The sequence below is a fragment of the Salvelinus sp. IW2-2015 genome, linkage group LG4p (assembly GCF_002910315.2).
Source record: "Salvelinus sp. IW2-2015 linkage group LG4p, ASM291031v2, whole genome shotgun sequence".
NCBI classification, from domain to species: Eukaryota; Metazoa; Chordata; class Actinopteri; order Salmoniformes; family Salmonidae; genus Salvelinus; species Salvelinus sp. IW2-2015.
The window spans coordinates 2911921-2935552 of NC_036841.1; the positions used below are offsets into that span (position 1 = coordinate 2911921).

Consider the following 23632-nt stretch of genomic DNA (forward strand, 5'->3'; position numbering starts at 1 on the left):
ATCATCAGCATTGACTTAGTGACATTTATTTATCTTTTATTTATCTAAAATCAAAAATACCTTAGAAATGTGGGACTATTTGAAAGGTTTGTCTTGTGATTTGAGAAGCATCTTCTCCATATAATCAAGACAGGTACACAATTTACATATTTACTGTAAACTTTGCCTTGGCATCATGTTCCATGGACGCAATGCCAAACATTTTAGTGAGCTTGACAGAAGCACCACCTTGTGGAGGAGAAACGGCAATGACACGGAAGATCCGTCACACACCGTCACTGCCGACGACATCTTTCTGTCACAGACCAATGTTATCAAGATGGCGTTACGGCCAGGATCTGGGGGAGGTGGCAGGTACTTATTTTCTGTCTGTATAAATATATAAGAAACGAGTCAATTATTTGTCTCACGGTATTCTGCACTTGACAGCTGCGGTTTAAATTTACACACGGAATAGCGAGTGAAGAATGAGCGTTGCAATACGTTAGGCGAGGCAGGCTAGCCATACAGCTAATAATGCTAGATGCCTAAGTTAGCTAGCTATCATAGGAATGCAGCTTTTTAGTGAAGTGCTAACGGTTAGATGTATTGTCACATCTTTGCTGGCTGTCGAATAATAACAAATAATATTGGTTATAGTTTATATAAAGCGTATTTGCAGCACAGTAATGTAGTTAGCTAACTAGCCATCCAGCTAACGTTAGCGAGTAGCTAGATCAGTTGAGTTGTCAGATGTTGTTTGCTAGCTAACGCTAGTTGCTTGTACAAGCAGTCCAGGTATGGATTGGCAGGCTAAGAGGTTTCGATACCTGAACACACTGTCATCTTTAGATTGTCTGACGTTACGTCAGAGTATCCACACTGCACACATTCTCCCCAACCTCCTTCAATGGTGATGGTGCTTTCAAGACAACTGGGAACTTGTAAAAAACTGAGGTCAAATCATGCTAATATCCCATAAGATGTTATCCCCTAAACATTCAAGCACTAAAGCAGCTAACCTGTGCTGCCATGGTGAATCTTCCTGGACAAAGCTGATGTCTGATCAGGTGTTGGATGACATCATGAAGCAAGCTGCCATGCCCTCATTCTTTCAGTGGACAAATCTAGGCTTGATCATGATCTCATCACACCTGCATATAGCCTAGATCTTGTTTTTGCCCCCATGAAAGATAAATCCTCTCTGCTTAGACTAAAAATACTTTTGCTTTTCTGATCTTTGCTTCTGGTCTGATGTCATTATAATACAACTATTGTAGTTCAGTCAGTCAGATCTATCAGTCATGTCTTAACACTAGAACCGCTATAGGCCAACGGCCACTGACGTTTGATTTTGTAAATTAAACAAATTGTCCCAAAAAGAATGCTAGGTCCTGAGCCTTCCCTAACTTTTCCTAAATGTTTCTATTTTACATTGCTCATTTGTTAGGATTTTTAAATCACAAACAGAAAAGTATTTAGAGACTTTCCCCCCGTTTTTTCCCCCCACCAATTCCCAACTTAACCCACGAGACAATGCGCTGTAGAACGTTGTTACCCAGCCAGGCGCTAATGAGTCTCTCTCTCACTGAATTAATGATAATTGTGCACATTACTTCACAATTGAATTTAAATCAGCGTTGACGCTTATGTTTATAGCAAATCATTTGACCAGACTCCTTGCGGGTTTATATTATTTTCTTTTACATTTACTTTGTAAAAATAAGCTGTTACAGGACTGTTTTATTTACTACAACTCTATTACTAATCAAATTTATTGTGAAGGAAACAAAAACATGCTAGGTCGTGCAGCAGGCCTTTAGAATAATGAAAAACATATCCTTGACTGAGTTGATGAGCAAAGGGAAGCAAACAATGCCAACCCACTGAATGAATGCCAAATGGATGAATGGGATATAATTGTGCAAGTTACTTAACAATCAAATTTAAATTTGGCCCAACTGAATGATGAGGGTGAAGAGGCTGATTTAATTTAGAACAACAATAGTATAATGATGAGTTTGTGTTATGCCTTTTTATCACCGTTAATAATTTGACCGCAAGCCTTGTGGATTCATACCATTCTCTTTTACGTTTTACTTTGTAAAAACAAGCTGTCAACTGACTGTTTTATTTACTATAACTCTATTACTAATCACATTTATTGTACTGGAAACGAAAACATGCTACGTGTTGCAGTAGGCCTTTAGAATAATGCAAAACATATAATTGACTATCCAAGTGGAGGAGCAAGGGGAAACAAACGATGCCAGTCAGCCAATAGTCTGATTATGAGTTGTCAAATTATACATGAAGAGATGGGCGCATCTTGTAATTGACAGAGGCAAGGAAAGGAGGATCACTATCAAATCCTCCTTCAGAGTCAAATGCAGGTAACATGTTTTGATGTCTATATCTATACTTACCTTTGTCAAATTACTCTCAATTCAAGAGGTACAGCATTATTTACAAATTTGACTTTTTCCAAGAATATTTGCGCTGTCCATGCGTTCAGTACATGACCACTCGCATGGCAACATTGCTCTGGCTACTAAGCAAAGACTAGTAACATAATAAATGTAAAATATGCTATTCTGTTTTCTTTTAAATTCATTTTCTTATTTCCACAATGTTTCTTTTGACCTACCAAAACGAAAATTATAATAGAGTTCTTTGTGATGGACTTGAACTAGTGGTTTTTTGTTTTTACTTAGAGCCTAAAGTAACATAAACAAATGAAAACGCTATTATGTTCTTTTGAAATAATAGTTTTTTAGTTTTCTAATGTGACCTAAGACCTTTATAAACAACCAAATTCTTCTTCCGATAGCATTATTTGAAATGTATTTATTAGACTGTTAGAATGTTAATGTGTCAAATGTACTTTAGGCTTATGTTTTTTTTTATTGTTATATTTTTACATGGATATATTTTCACAAATATTTATTCATGCAATTCATGCTTTACAATTGTTTATGCGCTGTTTATCAAGTCTAGGTGCATATGTTTGCGCACCTTGCGGGTTGATGTGAATCTGATGATTATGCTAAAGAGGATGGCCGGCAACGTTCTCAACTTTCTCTAGTGGGTACTTCTAGGCTGAAAGGCCAGACGGTTATCGTGTTAAACCTGAGCTGCTGTAGTGAAATAAAGCCTTTGCTTTAAATCTCCTCTCAGTTTTTAGCGATTGATGTAGAGGTCTATGAGAAATGGTAAATATTTAGTAAAATCTTGAGTCCTGCATGAGCCTGTTGATATTGGTGAAGCAGCAGCTCATCCTACATTGGACTTGAAAAGGCTATCCTCATGACTTTTTCATCAGCAGGTTGGGCCCGAGTTGAGCGGTGTGAATAATTCATGTCTGTCTGCTACATGCCTCTGGACCCGACCAGCCAGGTGATACGGATACTGATGCTGGGGAAACCAAATAGCTTTAGATTAGGCTAGGCCTACAGATTAGGTTGGCCAGAGTAGCCTATCTCATATATGGTCTCATTGAAAATAACAGGTGATGTTTGTCTCTGACTAACAAATGTTCTGGAGACATTTCTTGTCCTGGCATTGGTGTACTTTAAGACCATTGGTGGGGGTCAGATATAGGTGAAGTGCTGATTTAGAGTGCTGAGCAGCTGTACAAACACCAACTGAACTCATCTATATTGAAAGCTAAGATCTGTAGAGAAGACTGTTTCTCTGGTTCTATTGGTATTATTCAGGCCTCTCCCCCTTTTCTATTAGTAAGCTGTCTACACCCAACGGGCTGGCTAGTGGTCTCAGATCAGCGAACGTGACCGGGGCTAGCTGTGCATAGCTCTGCTGGGTGTGTGTGACTGTGTTAGTGTGTGGTGAAGTGGGTGGGTGGTGTGGTGGGTGGTGGACATACTACTTGATGACAGAATGTGACACACTGAGCCAGGGACACGGAGCAGGCAGGCAGGCGCTGTGCTGGCAAGCTAGCCTGAAATTAATGAAACCCATCCTGATCCCAGGCTGTCAACAGTAGCCAGAGGCGTGAGTCTACTCTTCACTGGCCCTGCTGCCTGGCATAGCACTCTGAGGATGTGTCACAAATGGCACCCTATTACCTATGTAATGCGCTACTTTTGACCAGAAAATCTCACACATCATGGGACTAGCACACCGCTTTGGGCTCCCGAGTGGCGCAGCTGTCTAAGGCACTGCATCTCAGTGCTAGAGGCGTCACTACAGACTGGTTCCTGGTTCGAATCCAGGCTGTATCACAACTGGCCGTGATTGGGAGTCACATAGGGTGGCACACAATTGGCCCAGGTCGTCCGGGTTTGGCTGGGGTAAGCCATCATTGTAAATAAGAATTTGTTCTTAACTGACTTGCCTAGTTAAATAAAAGTTAATTAAGTAAAAAATCCAAATGAGGCCTATAGGAAGTTGCGATAGGAGAGCTCTACTGTAGCAACAAATACTAGCTCCATTTTGGAGTTGTGTTGAGCTTGTGGGAAAAGCTCAGCTATATGTAGCATTCATCTTCATTTAAAGTGCTTTGATGGGTGGGACTGAGAAATTGTACTCGGATGAATTGCTCAAGACAGGGTTAAGTGTTATTTAATAGGTTCATAGTTAAGTATCATATTAAAGCCGAGCTGTTTAATCAGACTTTGGGAGGGTACATGATTGGTGCTGGTGCTTCCAGACTTTCAGTATGCACTTTATTTATTCATTATGTCCAAAATGCCAAAAAGAATGAAAGACTTGCAGAAGTATGGTTTACATTAGGTTGCAGTGCAGTAGATGCAGTAGATGGATGCATTACATAATTTAAGGCTCATATGAGGAGTTCATTGATGTTGAAAGAGCAGTACTTTTGTTTAAATTCGTTACCAGAGTGAAAAGGAGAAAGAACGTTAGGTCTAATGATACACACGGATCTGGTAGGCTAGTTACTGTGGTAGAAGCACCTTTATGCATGTGACACGGCCCAAGCCTTATATTAGCCCAACAATGTTGGTTGTATCAATGAACACAGGACTTGTACAATGCAATGGCCTATACAGAGCCCACAGCTGGTATCACTGGCACTGCTGATCTCACTCTGGGTTAATCTGCACTGTTGTTCCAGGGGGTTTCGTTTGCTGTGGTTGCGTAGAATAGCGCTGCTATGAAAGCTCTGTAAAGCTACAGGCTAAATCTGAGGGAGAACAGATGTGAGCCAGAATGTCTCACTCCACATCAAGCCCAGGTTAAGGGAAAGGATCCTGGTATTGTTAATGCATTGTATTATTCAATTTGTAAACAAAGGAATACTGTTTTTTTTTAATTATAATTATATGATTCTGGCATCCTAAAATAGAAAAACAACGTTTTTTGTCTCGCATGGCATTTTGGTACCTTTGGGAAATTATTATTTTGACAAGATGGAGAAAGAACAGAGCTTGCAAGTGCTATTTGGATGGATTCATGGATTTCCCTGAAATGGCAGTTGTAAGGTGAAACTCCAAGGTCCAGTGTACTGCTCTGTAGGATGGACTGGGCTACTGGGCTTACCTGGGTATTAGTAGTCTCTCTGGATGTTCAGGTGTTATGATGGCGTCAGTAGGACCATAGAGCTAGTGAGAGGAGGAGTCAGACAAGAAGCAGACTGGATCAAAGTTCCAAGCTGGCCTTGTTGACTCTTTATCCCTCTCTCTTACCTAGTTCTCTGACACGGTCTGTTCTTAGAATCTAGTCTATCTTTTGTGTTTCTATAGATAAATACGTTTATATAGATTCCTGCTCTTGTCTCCATTTCCCTGCCGTGTCTCGATCTAGACAGATGCTCCATCAATTACAGCACATGAAACGACCACTGACGTGCATTCCATTCAAATCTCCATGTCTAGCTGTTATTACTTTACCACTATGTAAAATTACAGAGCTTGGATATGCTTGGAGAAGCATTCCAGAACGACTGTTTTCAGAGGAGCTCATTCCCTGATCGATAAATGTTCTTCTGAGCAACAGCAAAGGGTTATTGGATAGATTTTTCTTCCTGCCTGTCAGGTTTAGTGTTTGCGGTCAATGCAATATTTATTCATGCATTCCCTGGAAAGCAGTGAGCTAGAACAATAAGGGCCACACTGGATTCAAGTCCAGGCTGCCTAGCCGAACAGAAAAGTGTCCAAAATATAAAGACGGAACAGAAAAAGGGAGGCTAGGTATTGATACATCACCATACAGTTGCATGTTTCTTATTTTACTTTCTCTCCGTGCCATTGTAAGGAAATCATATCCGATCTCCAGTTTTGCTAATTCTTTGTGATGTGAATGCTGACTCCGTTGTTAAAATGATAGCTATTGTGTCACGTTGTTTAAAGTCTGACAAATTATTGGTGTGAACTGATAATGATCCATTTGCTGAATGATTTTCGATAAATAGCCCAATCTTTCCTACTTTTATGTGATAGCCTATTGTGAGAGACAGTTGAATGATTTCAGCCTAGATGTTCTCCATTAGTCTTCCCTTTAGACTTGTCTCTAGCTGTGTTATTGACCTGTGTTTTTCCTTCTCTCCTGCAGTTTTATTTATCCTGTTGGAGGGGGCCTGGGACCGCCACAAGGTGAGTCATCCTGCACACTACGTCCCACATGGCACCCTATTTCCTATTTAGTGCAGTACTTTTGACCAGTAGTGCACTATATAGGGAATAGTGTGCCATTTGTGACGCGTTCTGTCAGTCAGCGCTACTCTTCCAAATCTCCCCGGGCACTTCACTCTCTTATGTGCCCTGGTTTCTTGAGAAGTTTTTGGATTCAGTAAATAGGCCTAACCATAATGATGTTTATCAGAGTGAAGTCAGTTCAGGTGTGCAGTCTGCGCTATCAACAACAACATCAGTCAAATACAATACATAGGCACTAGGTTTATGTCCTATCTGTTTGTAATAGTTTATTAGGTCATGGGGATATTTGATCATCTCACATTGGCAGTGTGATAGTAAGCTCTGGAATTGACCTTGATGACTTAACAATACTAAGCGTTGGTGATTACCCATGACAACTCTCTGGTATCATGTAGCTTATGTTGTAGTTGTGTTATGTATAGGGTGTTTGCTGAGTTTACAATGACACTCTTCATTAACAAACTAGGGCTGGGTGATATGGCCTAAAAATCATATCTCTATTTTTTTCAAATTTATGGGCGATTCACAAAATGTATCTTGATTTACAAAAACATTTTTGTCTCTAAATAAGCGTTGTTGTACAATTAAAGGTAAAATACACTGCATTTAAAACAGTCAGCAATAATCTAATGAATTCAGGACTAAATATAACCCTTCCACAACCATAAGACCCWCTAATAATTACATTTATTTGATTAAAATAGTTTAACTTGCTTTTTGTTGCAATAATCACTTTTCTGGCTTTCAAGTCTTTCTATGAAAATGCAATTTTTGGTTACAAATGTAACTAGAATATGCACAATGTGTATTGACTAATAATGACTGACTTCTTGTAGCAGGTATTAGGCTATAGAGAATGAACACAGGTCTCATCAACAGTCTCTCAGCTCTCGTGCTGGTGATTAGCCAGCTACTCTTTATATTTCAAGTTTCAAGACAACTTGAATCTATTTGCTAGCTAACAAAGTTGAACAGTTGAATTGTTATTAACTCACCCTTCTGTCTGTCTCCAACTGTTTGAACAGCATGCTAGCCTTTCCACTATGTTCACATGTTAAAGTCAAGTGGCCGACCTTATTTCTCAGAATGACAACGAGTTGCCAATTCCTTATATAATGTGTTTTATGCTTATTGCACATTTATAGAACACAGACTAGATAGGTATTATAACAGTCGTTGGCTAAAATGCTGCTACCGGTACGTGGTACCAATGCCGCGTTGTGACATACTGAGCATTCATTTTCCAGAATCAATTTTCATTGATCATCTCGTTTTAGGAGTGTCTGCTCATCGCGCAATTTGAGTAGTTGAGACGTAAAAACCTTATCATTTGAAAAGTTATACAGATCTCTGGTGTAAATGGGGAAGGTGCACACAGCACAGAGGAGTGAAAGAGAGGAGACTAAAAATACAACATGAGAACAAGCTCATAAACACGAAAAATAGGCATTTGGAATATCGTGCAAAAACATAAAACGAACACACACACGCCCTTGTGTCAGTGGCTGTGTTGTTGTTTTTTTAGATGTTTCAGCAAATACACATCAGAATGCATGCAGCACTTTGTTGGGATGATCCATAACCCATTATTCAGCCTGGTTGGGGCGTTATATGGTAAATCATGTGGCGGCTCCAGGAGGACTGTCAGCCAGAGCATCTGTGCAAACAAACACTCTCTAGTTCTATTCCCTAATACTCCTCTGTTTTGCTCTGAGCTGTCACAGCACTCCACTCACACTGGCAAAACAGATTGGGTTGTTGCTGAGCTTCTGTTTACTCTTCACTGTCCAGGAAATGTGCTTGCAATAATAATTCACTGCACAATGTACATCTAGTCTATGTCCAATAACACACTCCAGTCCAGTTGGGCCAACTCTACTTATATTGTCCTCCTTGACAGTACATGTTCATGCTTTAGTTACTACATGTTATCTTTATGGTTTGCAACAAACCTTTGTCAGTGTAGCCTTTTGTAGAGCTTGTGGTTGACTCTACATGTGTCGTGTGTTTTCGTCCAGGCATGTTGCCCATACAGCAGCAGCAACAACAGCAGGGTTTCCCTGGTATGGTCCAAGTCCAAATGCAGCCCAACATGCAAGGGATGATGGGAATGAACTTCGGAGTCCAGATGCCTCCTGGTGCCATGCCTATGCAGGTGTGTTGTGTGTGCGTATTTGAATGCAATGGCCACAACATATTCCTTTCATTACCCTAGAGTGAAAGGTATTCTGTTTTACATTACTGTCTCTTTGGTCCTCTGAGGTATTAAATAAGCCAAAAGAAGAAGAAGGGCAAGACAATCTCTCCTGTAATGCTGCTCTTTATAAGAGAGCAGACTGCCTCAAGCTACCTCTCTCATTCAGGCTAGACATTTAGAAGAAGGAGCACTTTGCAGGGCATTGCCTCATCCTCACCAAATCCTCTGCCTTTATTTCTGTCTCTTTGCTCTTTCTTTTTATCAAATGACAACTTTTCCTTTCCTCCATTTACTGCTGAAATGTTAGGACATCTCTGTGTTGCATAGTGTTAATAGCACACATTATTTCCAGTCTGAATGTACTTATGTAGTGATTTCTGTGTTAAAACCACTTAGAAATGCATTGGTTTCCTGACATTGCGCTGTGATAATAATGAATGAAAGGAATGCTATGAATGCTAACGAGACCGCCGCTTTGTGTGCGTGTGTGTTCTGTGCAGGGTGGGATGGCCATGGGGATGCAGGCCCCTGGGATGCAGTTCATGGGCCAGCCGCAGTTCATGGGCATGAGGGGCCCCGGGCCCCAGTACACTGCCGACATGCAGAAACAGATGGCTGAGGAACACCAGTAAGAGTCTCTCTCTCTATCTTTCTCTCTACATGTTGTTCTGTCTGTCTATGTGGTCAGTGTGTGTGTTAGCTGTATGCTCTCTGTGTGTTACGTTGTGTAGGAAGCGTCTGGAGCAGCAGCAGCGGATGCTGGAGGAGGACAGGAAGAGGAGGCAGTTTGAGGAGCAGAAACAGAAGCTGAGGCTGCTGAGCAGCGTCAAACCCAAGGTGAGCCTCATCATCATCATGCCTCATCCGGTCCTAGTTCGGTCCTAGTTCCCACAGTGTGATAAAGACACATGGGATGCAATTTAGGACGCTTCAATGCTGTCAGTCTAGATACACTCCCCTCCTGAGCCCTGATTTGTCCCATCCACAGGGACAGATGGGGGCGAGTCGGGACGACGCGCTGGAGGCCATCAAAGGCAACCTGGATGGGTTCAGTAGAGACGCCAAGATGCACCCCACGCCATCCTCACACCCCAAGAAGCCAGGTACACTCATCAGTACAGTCATTGTCCTTCACTCTGTGTTTCCTCCTTATCTGTCCTCCAGGAGTCAGGACACAGCTCCACTCCCCTGCTGCCTGACTGAACAGCCTCCCCTGAGATTGATAAGGCTGCCTCTGGGGTGTAGGCAGGCAGGCAGACAGACAGACGAGACAGGCAGACAGACAAACAGGCTGGCGAAAGCCAGACTATGTGACAGCAGCTGTTGCAAAGGACAGAGCAGCCTGTATCTGCCTCTGTGTCTCACAAAGATTCTAGCATACTAAGAGAGCAACATAATCTTCTGTTTCTCTTTCATGTTTCACTTTGTTTTAGATCTTCAACTTGACCTACTGTGTGTCTCACGGTCATTACCTTGTGCATTATAGAAAGTTGTCTATTAGCAAACATCAAACTAACCACCTTATTTATTTAGTATTAATTGATCTGACATCCTTAGTTCATATTAACTATGGACATTATCATATTTATTCATTCATATGGTAAACATATTCAACAATAATTTGCTTAAGAATCCATGGTACGTTTTCTGATCCTGCACAAACTAGCCTTTATGTGTCACTGCTATAGCACGGTGCACTGTGTCCACCTCCCGTCATCGTAGCCTGTGTTGTTTTCCTCCATTTTTACAGACTCATCACCATCCCACTCTTCTGTCACCTCTCACTCCCTCCCCCCTGCTTTCCCCGATGACGAGTTTAGTGACTTTATGCAGGGGCCCGTAGATGCCTCTTCCTCCTCCTCCCTCTTCCCCCCCTCCTCCCAGGTCCATCCCCAGTCTTTAGACCCAGGTCCTAGTCAGAGACCCTCCTTCCCCCCCTCCTCCCAGGCCCATCCCCAGTCTTTAGACCCAGGTCCTGGTCAGAGATCCTCCTCCTCCTCCCAGTCCCTCCCTGCCTCTGTGTCCATTCCTACTGCCACCCAACACTCTACTGGAAACTCCAGCTCTCAATCTGCATTTCAAGGTAACAGTTTTTTTGTTTTTTGTTTGTATCAACCTCATAAGTCAGTGTTCAGTGTTCATAATCAACCATTAACACAGTTTGGAAGTTATCACCAGTGTTGCTGATGCGACGATAGGCCGTACCGCGTCGTGGTGTTGAAAACCCTCTAGCGTCAGACTCGGCTTGTAGTCAGTTTACTGTGTGTAAGCATACAGACGGTACGACAGATGGTCAGATTACTTAAGCCTTTAAGTTAATGCACACTAGAAAGTAAACCATGTGAGTGCCGTACCCAACAACCAGTATTGTGTTACTGACATTTAGTAAAATACTCCCAGTGGCACATGTATTTGTACCATCCAGTATGGGCTGGGACTGTTAGTGCTCACTCTGGCTGGCAGTGGCCCTGATAAGCCAGTTATAGTGAGGAAGACTCTGACAGACAGTAAACACACCAGGAGGACAGGAGACTTAGGTAGCATCCCAAATGGCACCCTATTCCCTAATGGAATAGGCAGCGGAATAGGGTGCTCTTTGAGACGCAGCCTGGCTCTTTGTGTCCCCTGCCTTGTAATCTCCTCGATCATTCCTTGTGTTCTCTGTACGGAGAAGGAGGGAGTTCTAACTGGTCTACAGAGGATACACGCCAGCCGAGAGCTGGTACGCACACACACATCGGAATTCCGTACTTTTTATTTTTTGTCTCCAATCCTTTAAGGAGTTAGTGACCTACTTGTCCCCCATCTATAATAAGCCAATTAGGTGGTACATACATACTCTAGCAAAAAAATTGTCAAACATACGACCGGATCCGGTCTGCAAGGGGGTCCAATCCGGCCCGCGGGTGGTTATTTTAAAACATATTTTAAATGACTGAAACCCAATTGAAACACTGTAGAAATGATAATGAACCTACATTCATACAATTTCTTGTCTGTGTCCTGCTCGCTAATAATCACCAAAATGAAAGCTAGACTGTCGGGGAGCATCGAAAATTCCAAAAACGATGGATAGAGGACTATTTTTTGCAAATTATAACACATTTTCAGTGCGGCCCTTCGGACATCGCTGAAGACCGAATGCGGGCCCCCGGGGCAAAATGAGTTTGACTCCCCTGCTCTAGCTCTTTGATATGCTACTAGTGCCATCGACCTAGAAACTGATAGCCTAGCCTATCTGTAGAATTCAGTAAGCGGCCAGAAGCTCCACCTAGGTGCAAAAGTTTAACATATTTGTCATGTAATGTGTGAAGCTGCTGATGCACTAAAGTTCTACACTCTTACAGTGTCCCTGAGTTTAAATTGACACACTGAATGACAGCTGTAAAGCAATGATGGTCAGTTTCTGTGAAATCTAAATTCAATATAACTAAGAAACAGGCAGTATGAATGGTTGGGATATCAAGCTGCTATGTTCCTCCTCACCCACTTCTCTAGGCCCATCCTTGGAAGAGAAACTGTTCTCCTCGTGTGATTTAATGGCTGAAAAGAAGGCCCAGGTTAGCTTTAAGTCCCAGAGGACCCTGGCCCCTAACAGAGCTACAGTCTCGGCCCAGTTTCACTCCAGCACCAAGGCCCGGAACTGGGCTGAGGCTCCTGGGGACCTGAGTTCTGCCTTCACTATAGAAACACCACAACCAGAGGCACCAGCACAGGGGCCCACAGCCCCCTCACCGCAAGCCGACACCCCTCCTTCCCAAACCAGTAGTGACGGTGGTGAGAAAAGAAACCATTTCTTAACAGTCTCTCTCTCTGCCTTCGTTCACTGCAGAATTAACACAGTCAACGCAGAGCATGGGGCCTATCTATTTTTTCACTCTCCACTCAAGCTTATGGCCGAATGCCCCCGATTCCTCTCTTATTTTTCAGCAAACACTTCAACGTTGACTGATAAGACTTCAGAAAATGTGATTTTACTGTTTCTAACCCTGATACTTCTCTTGATTTTCCAATCTGTAATGGAAATCATACTAACCACCTCTGGGCTCACAGATTGGTTTGGCAAAGCCTAAAAGCTTTTGATGTCATTTATCCTGTTTTGTATGAGTCACTCATAGGGACTAGAGTGTCCCATCTCTGCCTCCTTGGGTAACTGCTTCGGGACTCCTATATAGCTGAGGAATCGTTCTGCTTGGGTCTCTTCTCCATCCAGATCTCATTAGGCCTGTCTCACGCTAGCCTGCACAATGTGGAGATCCCCTGGAGGAATACCTGGCTGCTGACTAAATAATCCTCTGTCTGTTCCTCTACTGGGGATCACTTTCCCAGAGATTGACCTCTCTCGCTCTGGCTGTGTCCCAAATGGCCCACCGTTTTCTATATAGTGTACTACTTTTGACCAGTGCCCTGTAGGTAATGGGTGTCATTTGACGCAGTCATAGAGAGACTGGCGCATGCTGCTGACTGCTTAGGTTTAACACGGATGAGATGCTACGCTTGGATTGACCCGTTCCTACTGGGGGCCTGTGGGTTTAGACCTGGGGCCTCATTCTTATTCTGCATGCCACTCTGCTACTCTGCTGCTGTCTATTTGGTTTCGTTTGTTGGTCTTTTTCCTCAGTCGCTTGCTGTCTGTCATCCAAGGCAATGTAGAGGCTCCTCATCAGAGACTGGGTGAACTGTGATAGTTATTTAAGTGTCTGAGACGATTGAGCTGGTCTGATGAGGGGATGATGTAGCCTAGTAGCTGCTTGAGTCAACATTTGTCATTTCGACCTACTAGTCTAAGGCATCCATTAAGGCATATTCCTCTCTGAATGCACCGTGTGTGTTTTAGGAGCTGCTTTTAAAATTACCTCATGGTTACACAGAATATTTAGATCAATGTCACTATGAATTAAAGAGAGAGGCTCATTTATTTGTTTGATAACCCAAATCCAACCCTCTCTTCCTCCTCAGGAGCGGTCGGAGTAGTTGGTTCTGGTACAAGGACACATGAATAGTTGTATGAAGCAGCAGGAAGCTTAGGATGTGGAATCCCAAATGGCACCCTATTCCTGTTATAGTGCACTCCTTTTGACCAGATCCATATGGGCCCTGGTTAAAGGTAGTGCATCAGAGTGCCATTTTGGATGTGTCCTTAGTGAATCAGTGCAGAGCAGCATTACATTTCCACTCAGATCTCCAGAAGGTGGAGAATACTATCCAGGCAGGCTCTGGTCTGGTGAGATAAGAGCAGGTAGTACACCCAGCCCTAAGTCTCTGCTTCAGCTCCTAACATAACTGTCCCTGTGTTGCTGACAGCAGGTGTTGGTGGGTACCCTCAGCCCATGGTACCAGGCTGGCTCTACAACGACAGCCTCATCCCAGGTAAACACCTACGTTTTGGAACAGGTTTCTACCAATGATGCATTATGTCTATGGTGTCTACTCAGATCCTCTCCAACGCCTTCTCCATTGAGTCAGAGAACTTCCTAGTTCTACCCAGTCTTTCTGTAATATGTTTGACCTGTTGCTATGCCTTCTCTTTCTCCCTTCCAGAGATGTTCAAGAAGGTCCTGCAGTTCACCATGACTCCGGGGGGCATCGACACAGCCAAGCTCTACCCCATCCTGATGTCCTCAGGCCTGCCCAGGGAAGCACTGGGCCAGATTTGGGCCTCAGCCAATCGCACCACACCTGGCATGCTGACCAAGGAGGAGCTCTACACAGTCCTGGCTCTGATTGGTGTGGCACAGGTAGGCATTTGCATCACCTTACATTTTTTAAAGGGTCCGAGTTATTAACAACAGAAAGATTTGAGGATCTGTTCTGTCATTGGGGACACAAGGCCATCCTTCACTGTGATCTTTTCTTCATGTGAAGTAAAGGACAGTCCCTAAAACTATGTTTCATAGCACCTTACTTCACTTCAGTAGTTAGGCCTAGCATATTATTATGTGTGCAGTTGATCTTCCGTGAACGGTCTTACAGTCAGTCACCCCAGACATGTGAAAGGGAGTGGTGTGAGCTCAGGCAGCCAGGTGAAAGTGACTGAGTCTCTTCTCAGTCTAGTGTGACAGCAGACCTCTTATCTCCCCCGGCCTGGCCCGGCACTGTCGCTCACCAGCACCCAGCACTGGGAGACTGACAATCCTCTGCACTGCACAACTCACTCTGCACGCCACCGCCACCTGCCACAGCGAGAATAATATCACTTATTTTGTTACGTAAGAGTCTTGAGGGAGCGCCGGCATGAGCTGCATCCTTTGTACAATGATGAAAAAGATTGGGAAGCCGCCGCCAGTGATGGCTGTTAAAATGGAACTTGACTAATGAATGATTTATTTCAGCAAAACATCTGTCTGGCTCCTGCTGGATGGAATACAATTATAATAGATGATTGGGTTGGATGAAAGGAAACGCACAATTTTCCAGTGTCACTGCTTTATAATTATGATGCACTTACAGACAGCACTGCCTATTCACTATAGGATGACGGGTGTCTTTGCAAATTGTAATGCCCCTGTCTCTGTAACTTTCTAAATGTCTAACATATGAAAATCGACATTAACGCATTAAGCAGTTACTGTGACTTTCAGTGATGTCACGCTAAAAGTCCATCATTCAGGGCCTCCCGAGTGGCGCAGCGGTCTAAAGCACTGCATTGCGAGAGGCGTCACTACAGACCCGAGTTCGATCCCGGGCTGTATCACAACCGGCCGTGATCGGGAGCCCCATACGGCGGCGCACAATTGGCCCAGTGTCGTCCGAGTTAGGGGAGGGTTTGGCTGGGGGGGTTTTACTTGGCTCATCACACTCTAGTGACTCCTTGTGGCGGGCCGGGCGCCTGCAGGATGACCTCAGTCGTCAGTTGAATGGTGTTTCCTCCGACACATTGGTGTGGCTGGCTTCCGGGTTAAGCGGGCGGGTGTTAACTAGCGCGGTTTGGTGGGTCATGTTTCGGGGGACTCGTGACTCGACTTTCGCCTCCCGAGCTCGTTGGGGAGTTGCAGCGATGAGACAAGATCGAAATTTGGGAGTAAAAGGGGGCATAAATACAATTTAAAATAAATATATCATAATTTAGGAGACGCAGCCTCATCTGAACCTGACCACTGATCCCTGTTCATCCCTCCCCTGCAGAGTGGTCTTCCAGCCATGAATGTGGAGATCCTGAGCCAGTTCCCCTCTCCCCCGGTGCCCAACCTGCCTGCCCTGGCTATGGCTATGGCCCCTGTCATCCAGCACCAACACCAGCAGCCCATGATGACTCAGCCCCCTGTCCCTGTGTCCATGGCCATGCCTACACCAGCACCAGCAGTCATGGGCAGGGCTCCTCCTGGTACTCCTCTACCCTCGGCCCCACTACCCACCAACTTCATCACCAACTTCCCAAATTTGCAGGTATCACATCCAGCCACTGAGCCAACCAAGCCTCTCCATAGTATATACAGATACATGTGGTTTCATTTCACATTATGTATAATAGTATGTTTAATTTATGCCATTTAGTAGACGCTTTTATCCAAAGCGACTTAGAGTAGTGTGTGCCTTCATTCTGTGCTGTTTACTTTGGTCACTCATGTGTCCATCGTCTTGGTGGTGTGTTTAGGGGAAAGCAGACGATGATGACTTCCAGGACTTCCAGGAGGCCCCCAGGGCAGGAGGAGGGGAAGGGGACCAAGTCCTTCACTGAATTCCAGGGGGAGTCAGGGGAACCTTCCCACCAACACACCCTCTCTGCACCAAAACAGGTACAGTACAGACTGACTGACTTCAGTTCAGTGGCTGGATCAGTGTTTGCTATTACTTTAAATAAGATGATGTGTTCTGTATGGAAGTAAAGCTGAATGCTACATGTTATACAGGTATTGTGGGTAACAAGTACATGGCCTCTTAGTTGCTTGTAATAGTCTCTCCAGCGTAACAATTGCACCTCACCATCTCTTAATGAGTTTCTTTATATTACTTTTCAAACCCTGCGTGGGAGTGCCCCTTAGGAAGAGGCAGCCCCAAGCCAGTTATCTTATAAGACAAAGAACAAAGAGAATGTGGAAATAAAGGTTCTCACGTCTGAGTGGCGTGGGGGCATAGTCCTTTACAAATGCCCTTCTCTCTCCCCAAAAACAAAAGCTTAATTGTTTCCTCCTGCGTATCCCCCCCCCCCTCCCCTCTCAGATCACTGTCCAATTGAAAGGGAGACTGAAAAACCCCACGCTGAATCGTCAGGATAGACAGGTGGCTCTCACAGCAGCAGTAGAATGGCTCTTAACAAGATGATGGTCAGTTGAAGGCTAGGCATCAGGAGAGATCCCTCATTCCCTCCAGGCTTTTGATTCCCTGTGTCTTATCTGCGGGAGAGTATGGTATAAAACGGCAATGGGATTTCACCATTGTAAGTGTCCAATCGACTCAGGCAGCTTAAAGGGATTAAGGTAAGGGAGATGGGTGCAGCATTGACCCCCAGACTGCGTCCAAAAATCCCTACATACATAGTCCACTACTATTCCCTACATACATTTCCTACATACATAGCGCACTCTGGTCATAAGTAGTGCACTATATAGGCAATAGGGTGCAACTTGGGACACAGCCCCAGACTCCCCTGTGGACTGAGCATGGTGTATTGTCTGTCTGTCTGCAGTGTTCCTGCCATTCTGACTCCGGTCTCTGGCTCCTCCTCGTCATCCTCTGATAAGTATGCTGTCTTCAAGCAGCTCTCGGTGGAGCAGCCTCCAGAGCCCTCTCAGTCTGCCTCAGGTACACACCCTCCTGGCCCTACAACACACCTCAACTATTCACTGCTGATACGCTCATCCTCCACCACAACTAACAGATGTGTAGGAAATAGACATTCATGTTTGTCATAGAATACTTACCTAACAGTCTTTGTGTGGTATTGTAGTACAGTACATTTGCTTGCCTGCCTGCCAATTATGCTGTAATTTATCATTCAGTTGAAAGCTTACCTGTTTTGTTTATCTTGTTTGACCCAGATTTTGGCGGAGACAAATACAGTGTGTTCCGACAGCTAGAGCCACCAGGTGACAGGAAACCAGTAGGTAAGTAGAGCTTTCCCTGGCTCTGGGCTGGGGTCACACGCACGCGCACGCACGCGCACACGCACACAGAGTTCCCAAGCCAAACCACACTGTTCCCAAGCCAAACCACACTGTTTCCAAGCCAAACCACACTGTTTCCAAGCCAAACCACACTGTTNCCAAGCCAAACCACACTGTTCCCAAGCCAAACCACACTGTTCCCAAGCCAAACCACACTGTTCCCAAGCCAAACCACACTGTTTCCAAGCCAAACCACACTGTTTCCAAGCCAAACCACACTGTTCCCAAGCCAAACCACACTGGTTCCAAGCCAAACCACACAGCTCCCAAGCCAAACCACACAGCTCCCAAGCCAAACCACACAGCTCCCAACCCTTCTCTCAGAGAGTGCGTAGTGGGACTGGGCTCTGATATGGTCCCTGTACTCAACAGATGGCTAGAGGAAGAAACTGACAGACCTTCAAACACAAAGTCACAGTAGCCTTGGAGGAGAAAATATGTTTGATGACTTGTTTTTGTAGGTAGACCGAAATAGCCATGTGTTCTACCTAGATTTAGACCAATGTAGAGTTGTGTAAATGGGAAGGGGTTAGAGACTGAGTACCAAGAAGAATACTATTTGTATCTTTTCTGAGTGCTGTGTTTGCTTTGTAGTGTGTGTGCTTTTATCTTGCGCACATTTCCAGAGTGTTCAGTATATTCAGAAGTCGCCCTGATGTAGGTCTGTTTCCTGCTGTTCCCTGTTTCACTAGAACAGTTTCCGATAGGGACATCAGCTCTCACGACTCCAGTAAGTCCTGCCTGAGTCTGATTGCAGTGACCTTTCCTGTGTGCTGCCTGCCAGGCTCATTCTCCATAATGAGCACATTAGTTCTCTCTTTCCCACAAAACAGAAGTGGTGTGAACACAATTTCCTGCTTCTGTCACTGCAGCTGTGTAGCAGCCCCTACAACCACAACTCTCTCTACCCACTTTTCCTTTGTGGTTTTCTAGGGCCCTCCTGTCATGATTGAAGTAAAATGTGTGGTTTGGGAATAAGATGCTGTTCTAAAAATCGAAAACACTACTGAGACTTGGGAGGAAGTCTTTGTAGATTGTAGGGAGTTCTTTCCCACGGTTAGGGACTGACAGACGGCTTGTTGCATGTTGTGGTGTGTGTCTCTGTAGAGAGCCCAGCCTGGTTTGTGTACTGCTGTGTGCTGCTGCTGTTCTTTCATAGTAGTGTGTCTCTGGACTACAGCCCAGCACAGGTCTCTCCACTGCTTGAAATTCACCACGTGCCTCTGCTATGTTACAGAGGCGTAACTAATCCGCCTCTCTCTTGTAGGATTGTGAAATTATTAAAAAATCTGGAACTGAGGCGACTGATGTTACTTTGTGTCATGCCAATGTCCTTCCTGTCTGGCTGCTGTGTTAAATGCTTTTGCAATCCTCTTCAATTGTTCTATTTGTTTCGCAGGCGAAGGATTTGCCGATTTCAAGTCTGTCAGCGTGGATGATGGCTTCACAGACTTTAAAACCGCCGACAGCATCTCTCCACTAGACCCTCCAGACCAGGCCAAGATGTTTCAGCCAGCCTTCCCTCCTGCTTTCCCTAACTCTCAGTCTCTACCGCAACTACAAAATCAGCTACATCTACATCAACAACAACCAGCAGTCTCTCTCTCTCAGCCTAAAAACCCTCTCAACATGGCTGACCTGGATCTCTTCTCCTCTATGGCTCCCTCAGCCCCCACCCCTGCTGAGACCGAGCCCAGTCCCTTCCCCTCTGTGCCCCCCTCCCTAGTGCTCCCACCAGGTGGGGCCAAGCCCCCTGGGGGAGAGGCTGAGGACTTTGGCAACTTTGCCCTCTTTGGCCCCGCCTCGTCTTCTGAGGCTGCTCCTATTGGCACTGCTCTGGGAGGGGGCGTGGCAGCATCTCAGGATGACTTTGCAGACTTCATGGCTTTCGGCAGCTCTGGGGGGGAGACCAGGGGTGAGGGGTTGAGGTCTGGAGAGGGCAGGGCAGAGGGGAGAGGAGAGACCACCATCGCTACACAGCGGCCCCAGCAGGGCTCTGACAAGTACGACGTGTTCAAGCAGCTGTCTCTGGAGGGAGGCTTGGCGTACGACGACAACAAGGAGAGTGCCGGCGGATCGTTCTCTTCACTCAGGAGCGAAGCAGACGACTTCGCCGACTTCCAGTCATCCAAGTTCTGCACGGCGCTGGGGGCCTCGGAGAAGAGCCTGGTGGATAAGGTGTCAGCCTTCAAACACGGAGGCAAGGAGGACTCGGCTTCAGTTAAGTCCCTAGACCTCCCATCCATCGGGGGCAGCAGCGTGGGCAAGGAGGACTCTGAGGACGCTCTGTCAGTGCAGCTGGACATGAAGCTGTCGGACATGGGTGGAGACCTGAAGCACGTGATGTCAGACAGCTCTCTGGACCTGCCGGGCCTCTCGGCCCACCAACCCCCTGCCGCAGGTGAGGAACTAGTGCGCCTCCTCTGGTGAGGCCCCGTCCAGTCACACATAGAGAACCAATAGTAGGCCTGGCGGTGGCCTCTCTGTCTCCACCCCCCTCAGTGCCCCTTAGCGCCCATTCAACTAGGGTTTAGACTAGAGGGCAAAGCAGTGAGCTAGCTCATCCACATTACTGCTAAATCATGATGAGACAGTCATCTCATCACACCCACCAGTCATTCATTCCCAAACCCATCGTTACCTGGTATTAAATTCAGCATATTTATTCACCTACTATTTATTATTTATTTATTTATTAAATGTATTAAGGTACTTTAGATTAATTTATTATTTATTTCTAATTTGTTTAGAATTTGTAGCACAGTCAAAGCACAGGCCTCCTCGCCTCCTCTGATGAGAGACAGTCAGGTTGATGTGATGCAGTCAAGCTGCTCTATGATACCACTGGCCTTCATTCCCTGTCTGTGCTGTCATAGCACACATCGCTCATCTCCTCAATGCACCTTTTGTTGAGTGACGCAACTAAAATGGCTGAATGCAGATTAACGCAGGGCCATGTAATGGTGATGGGCCTCTGTACCAGGAGATTTTCTTTCATTTATCACTTTCAGAATGCCCAGTTACTGTATGCTGCAATAGGCTTTACCTTTACTCACAGCAAGCCAAATTCTTCCTCAGATTTATTATATTGATGCTTAATGCTCAGTTATCATATCAAACATGATGATAATAAGAGGCATACAAGGAACATTTGTAAAGATGTTCCTTGAGAGTGGACATGCAGTGCATTCGGAAAGTATTCAGACCCCTTGACTTTTTCCACATTTTGTTACATTACAACATTATTCTAAAATTGATTAAATTGTTTTTTGTCAATAATCAACACACAATACCCCATAATGACAAAGCAAAAACAGGTTTTTAGATTTTTTTGCAACAATAAATATAAATAAAATGAAATATCACATTTACTTAAGTATGCAGACCCTTTACTCAATACTTTGTTGAAGCACCTTTGGCAGCGATTACAGCCTCAAATCTTGTTGGGTATGACGCTACAAGCTTGGCACACCTGTTTCTTAAATTATTCTCTGCAGATCCTATCACGCTCTGTCAGGTTGGATGGCGTCTCACCAGAGAGGTTTGATCGGGTTCAAGTCCAGGCTCTGGCTGGGCCACTCAAAGACATTCAATGACTTGTCCCAAAGCCACTCCTGCATTGTCTTGGCTGTGTGCTTAGGGTCATTGTCCTGTTGGAAGGTGAACCTTCGTCCCAGTCTGAGGTCCTGAGCGCTCTGGAGCAGGTTTTCATCAAGAATCTCTCTGTACTTTACTCTGTTAATATTTTCCTCGATCCTGACTAGTCTCCGAGACCCTGCCACTGAAAAACATCCCCACAGCATGATGCTGCCACCACCATGCGTCACCGTAGGGATGGTGCCAGGTTTCCTCCAGACGTGAAGCTTGCCATTCAGGCCAGAGTTCAATCTTGGTTTCACCAGACCAGAGCATCTTGTTTCTCATGGTCTGAAAGTCCTTTAGGTGCCTTTTTGCAACCCCAAGCGGGCTGTCATGTGTCTTTTACTGAGGAATGGCTTCCGTCTGGCCACTTTACCATAAAGGCCTGATTGGTGGAGTGCTGCAGAGATGGTTGTCCTTCTGGAAGTTTCTCCCATCTCTACAAAGGAACTCTGGAGCTCTGTCAGAGTGACCACTGGGTTTTTGGTCACCTCCCTGACCAAGGCCCTTCTCCCCTGATTGCTCAGTTTGGCTGGGCGGCCAGTTTAGGAAGAGTATTGGTGGTTCCAAACTTCTTCTGTTTAAGAATGATGGAGGCCACTGTTCTTGGGGATCTTCAATGCCGCAGAATTATTTTGGTACCCTTCCCCAGATCTGTGCCTCCACACAATCCTGTCTTGGACAATTCCTTCGACCTCACGGCTTGGTTTTTGCTCTGACATGCACTGTCTTCTGTGGGACCTTATATAGACAGGTGTGTGCCTTTCCAAATCATGTCCAATCAATTGAATTTAACACAGGTGGACTCCAAGTTGTAGAAACATCTCAAGGATGATCAATGGAAACAGGATTCACCTGAGCTCAATTTCGAGTCTAATAGCAAATGGTCTGAATACTTATGTCGATAAGGTATTCTTTTTAAATTATTTGCAATCATTTCTAAAATCCAGTTTTTGCTTTGTCATTGTGGGGTATTGTCTGTAGATTGATGAGGGAAAAATGTATTTAATAACTTTTAGAATAAGGCTGTAACGTAACAGAATGTGGAAAAAGGGTAAGGGGTCTGAATACTTTCCGAATGCACTGTACTTCAGTATTATGTGAAAAGAAAGTATTTATGAAAAGGCAAAAAGTATTTATGAATGGCAAAAATCACCTACAGTTTATCATATCACACAGTTTATTTTATTGCATTGAGTAAATTGTTTTGATTGCTCGTTGTGTGTTGGTATGTGTGAGTGTGATTGCTTGGTTGTGTTTTGTATGTGTACGAGTGAGTTTTCCAACTGTGTGTGAGAGAGTACCCATATAGTATTCCTTGACACTCCCAGTGTTGGGTATTAGTCTCCCATAGGTTTAGGGAGATGGAGCAAAAGCACTAAGTGGTCTCTTGGCCCTGACCCCACAAAGCCCACATCACTACAAAGAGATCAGAGGTTAGCGGACCAGGGTACTGAACCTCTAAATGGAAACACTCTCATGGAATCTAATTAGCCTTAATGTCCAGGCATTGCCCATATCAGCACCCTTCTCCTCTCTCATGATCGTAATTAATTTACCAAGCATCTCATCTTCCATATCACGTCTCATATTCCTCTGAGTACATTCAAGGTCTCTCCTTACATCCCCTGTGTGTGAGCAGCACACTCCTTTTAACACCCATGTGCTTATCTATTGGCATAAGTGTGCAGTGAGATGTCCTTATAGCCTATAATATTTCAACACTAGCCAACATATCAGTTTATTGGTTTTAGCAGTTCGGGCAAAGAGGCATCACAATCAAGTTCCGTCTAGGAATTCACCATTTTAGTTATTCTAAATCGGGAAATGATCAATGTAATGACACCCATTTTTTTTGTTTAAGTTTTTATTGCACATCAGAATAAATCAACTTTCAGTTTAACTGAAATGGTTAGGCTACTCTCGAAGGAGAGAGTAAGACAATGAGCAATGGCAACGGATCCCGGAGATGCAGCAAAATGGTTGCCATTAATATGATGGAGATAGTGGAGCGTTGAAAACATTCCTCAGAACCTGTTAATTGCTGCTCTCTTTTATTCTGGCCCACGTTCATCCAA

The 23632-nt window shown here is 44.6% G+C and overlaps 1 pseudogene; it reads left to right on the top strand.

Moving 5' to 3' along the window:
• The first annotated feature begins 288 nt into the window (after positions 1–288).
• Positions 289–23632, top strand: part of LOC111956733 (synergin gamma-like) — a 41326-nt pseudogene continuing 17982 nt past the window's right edge.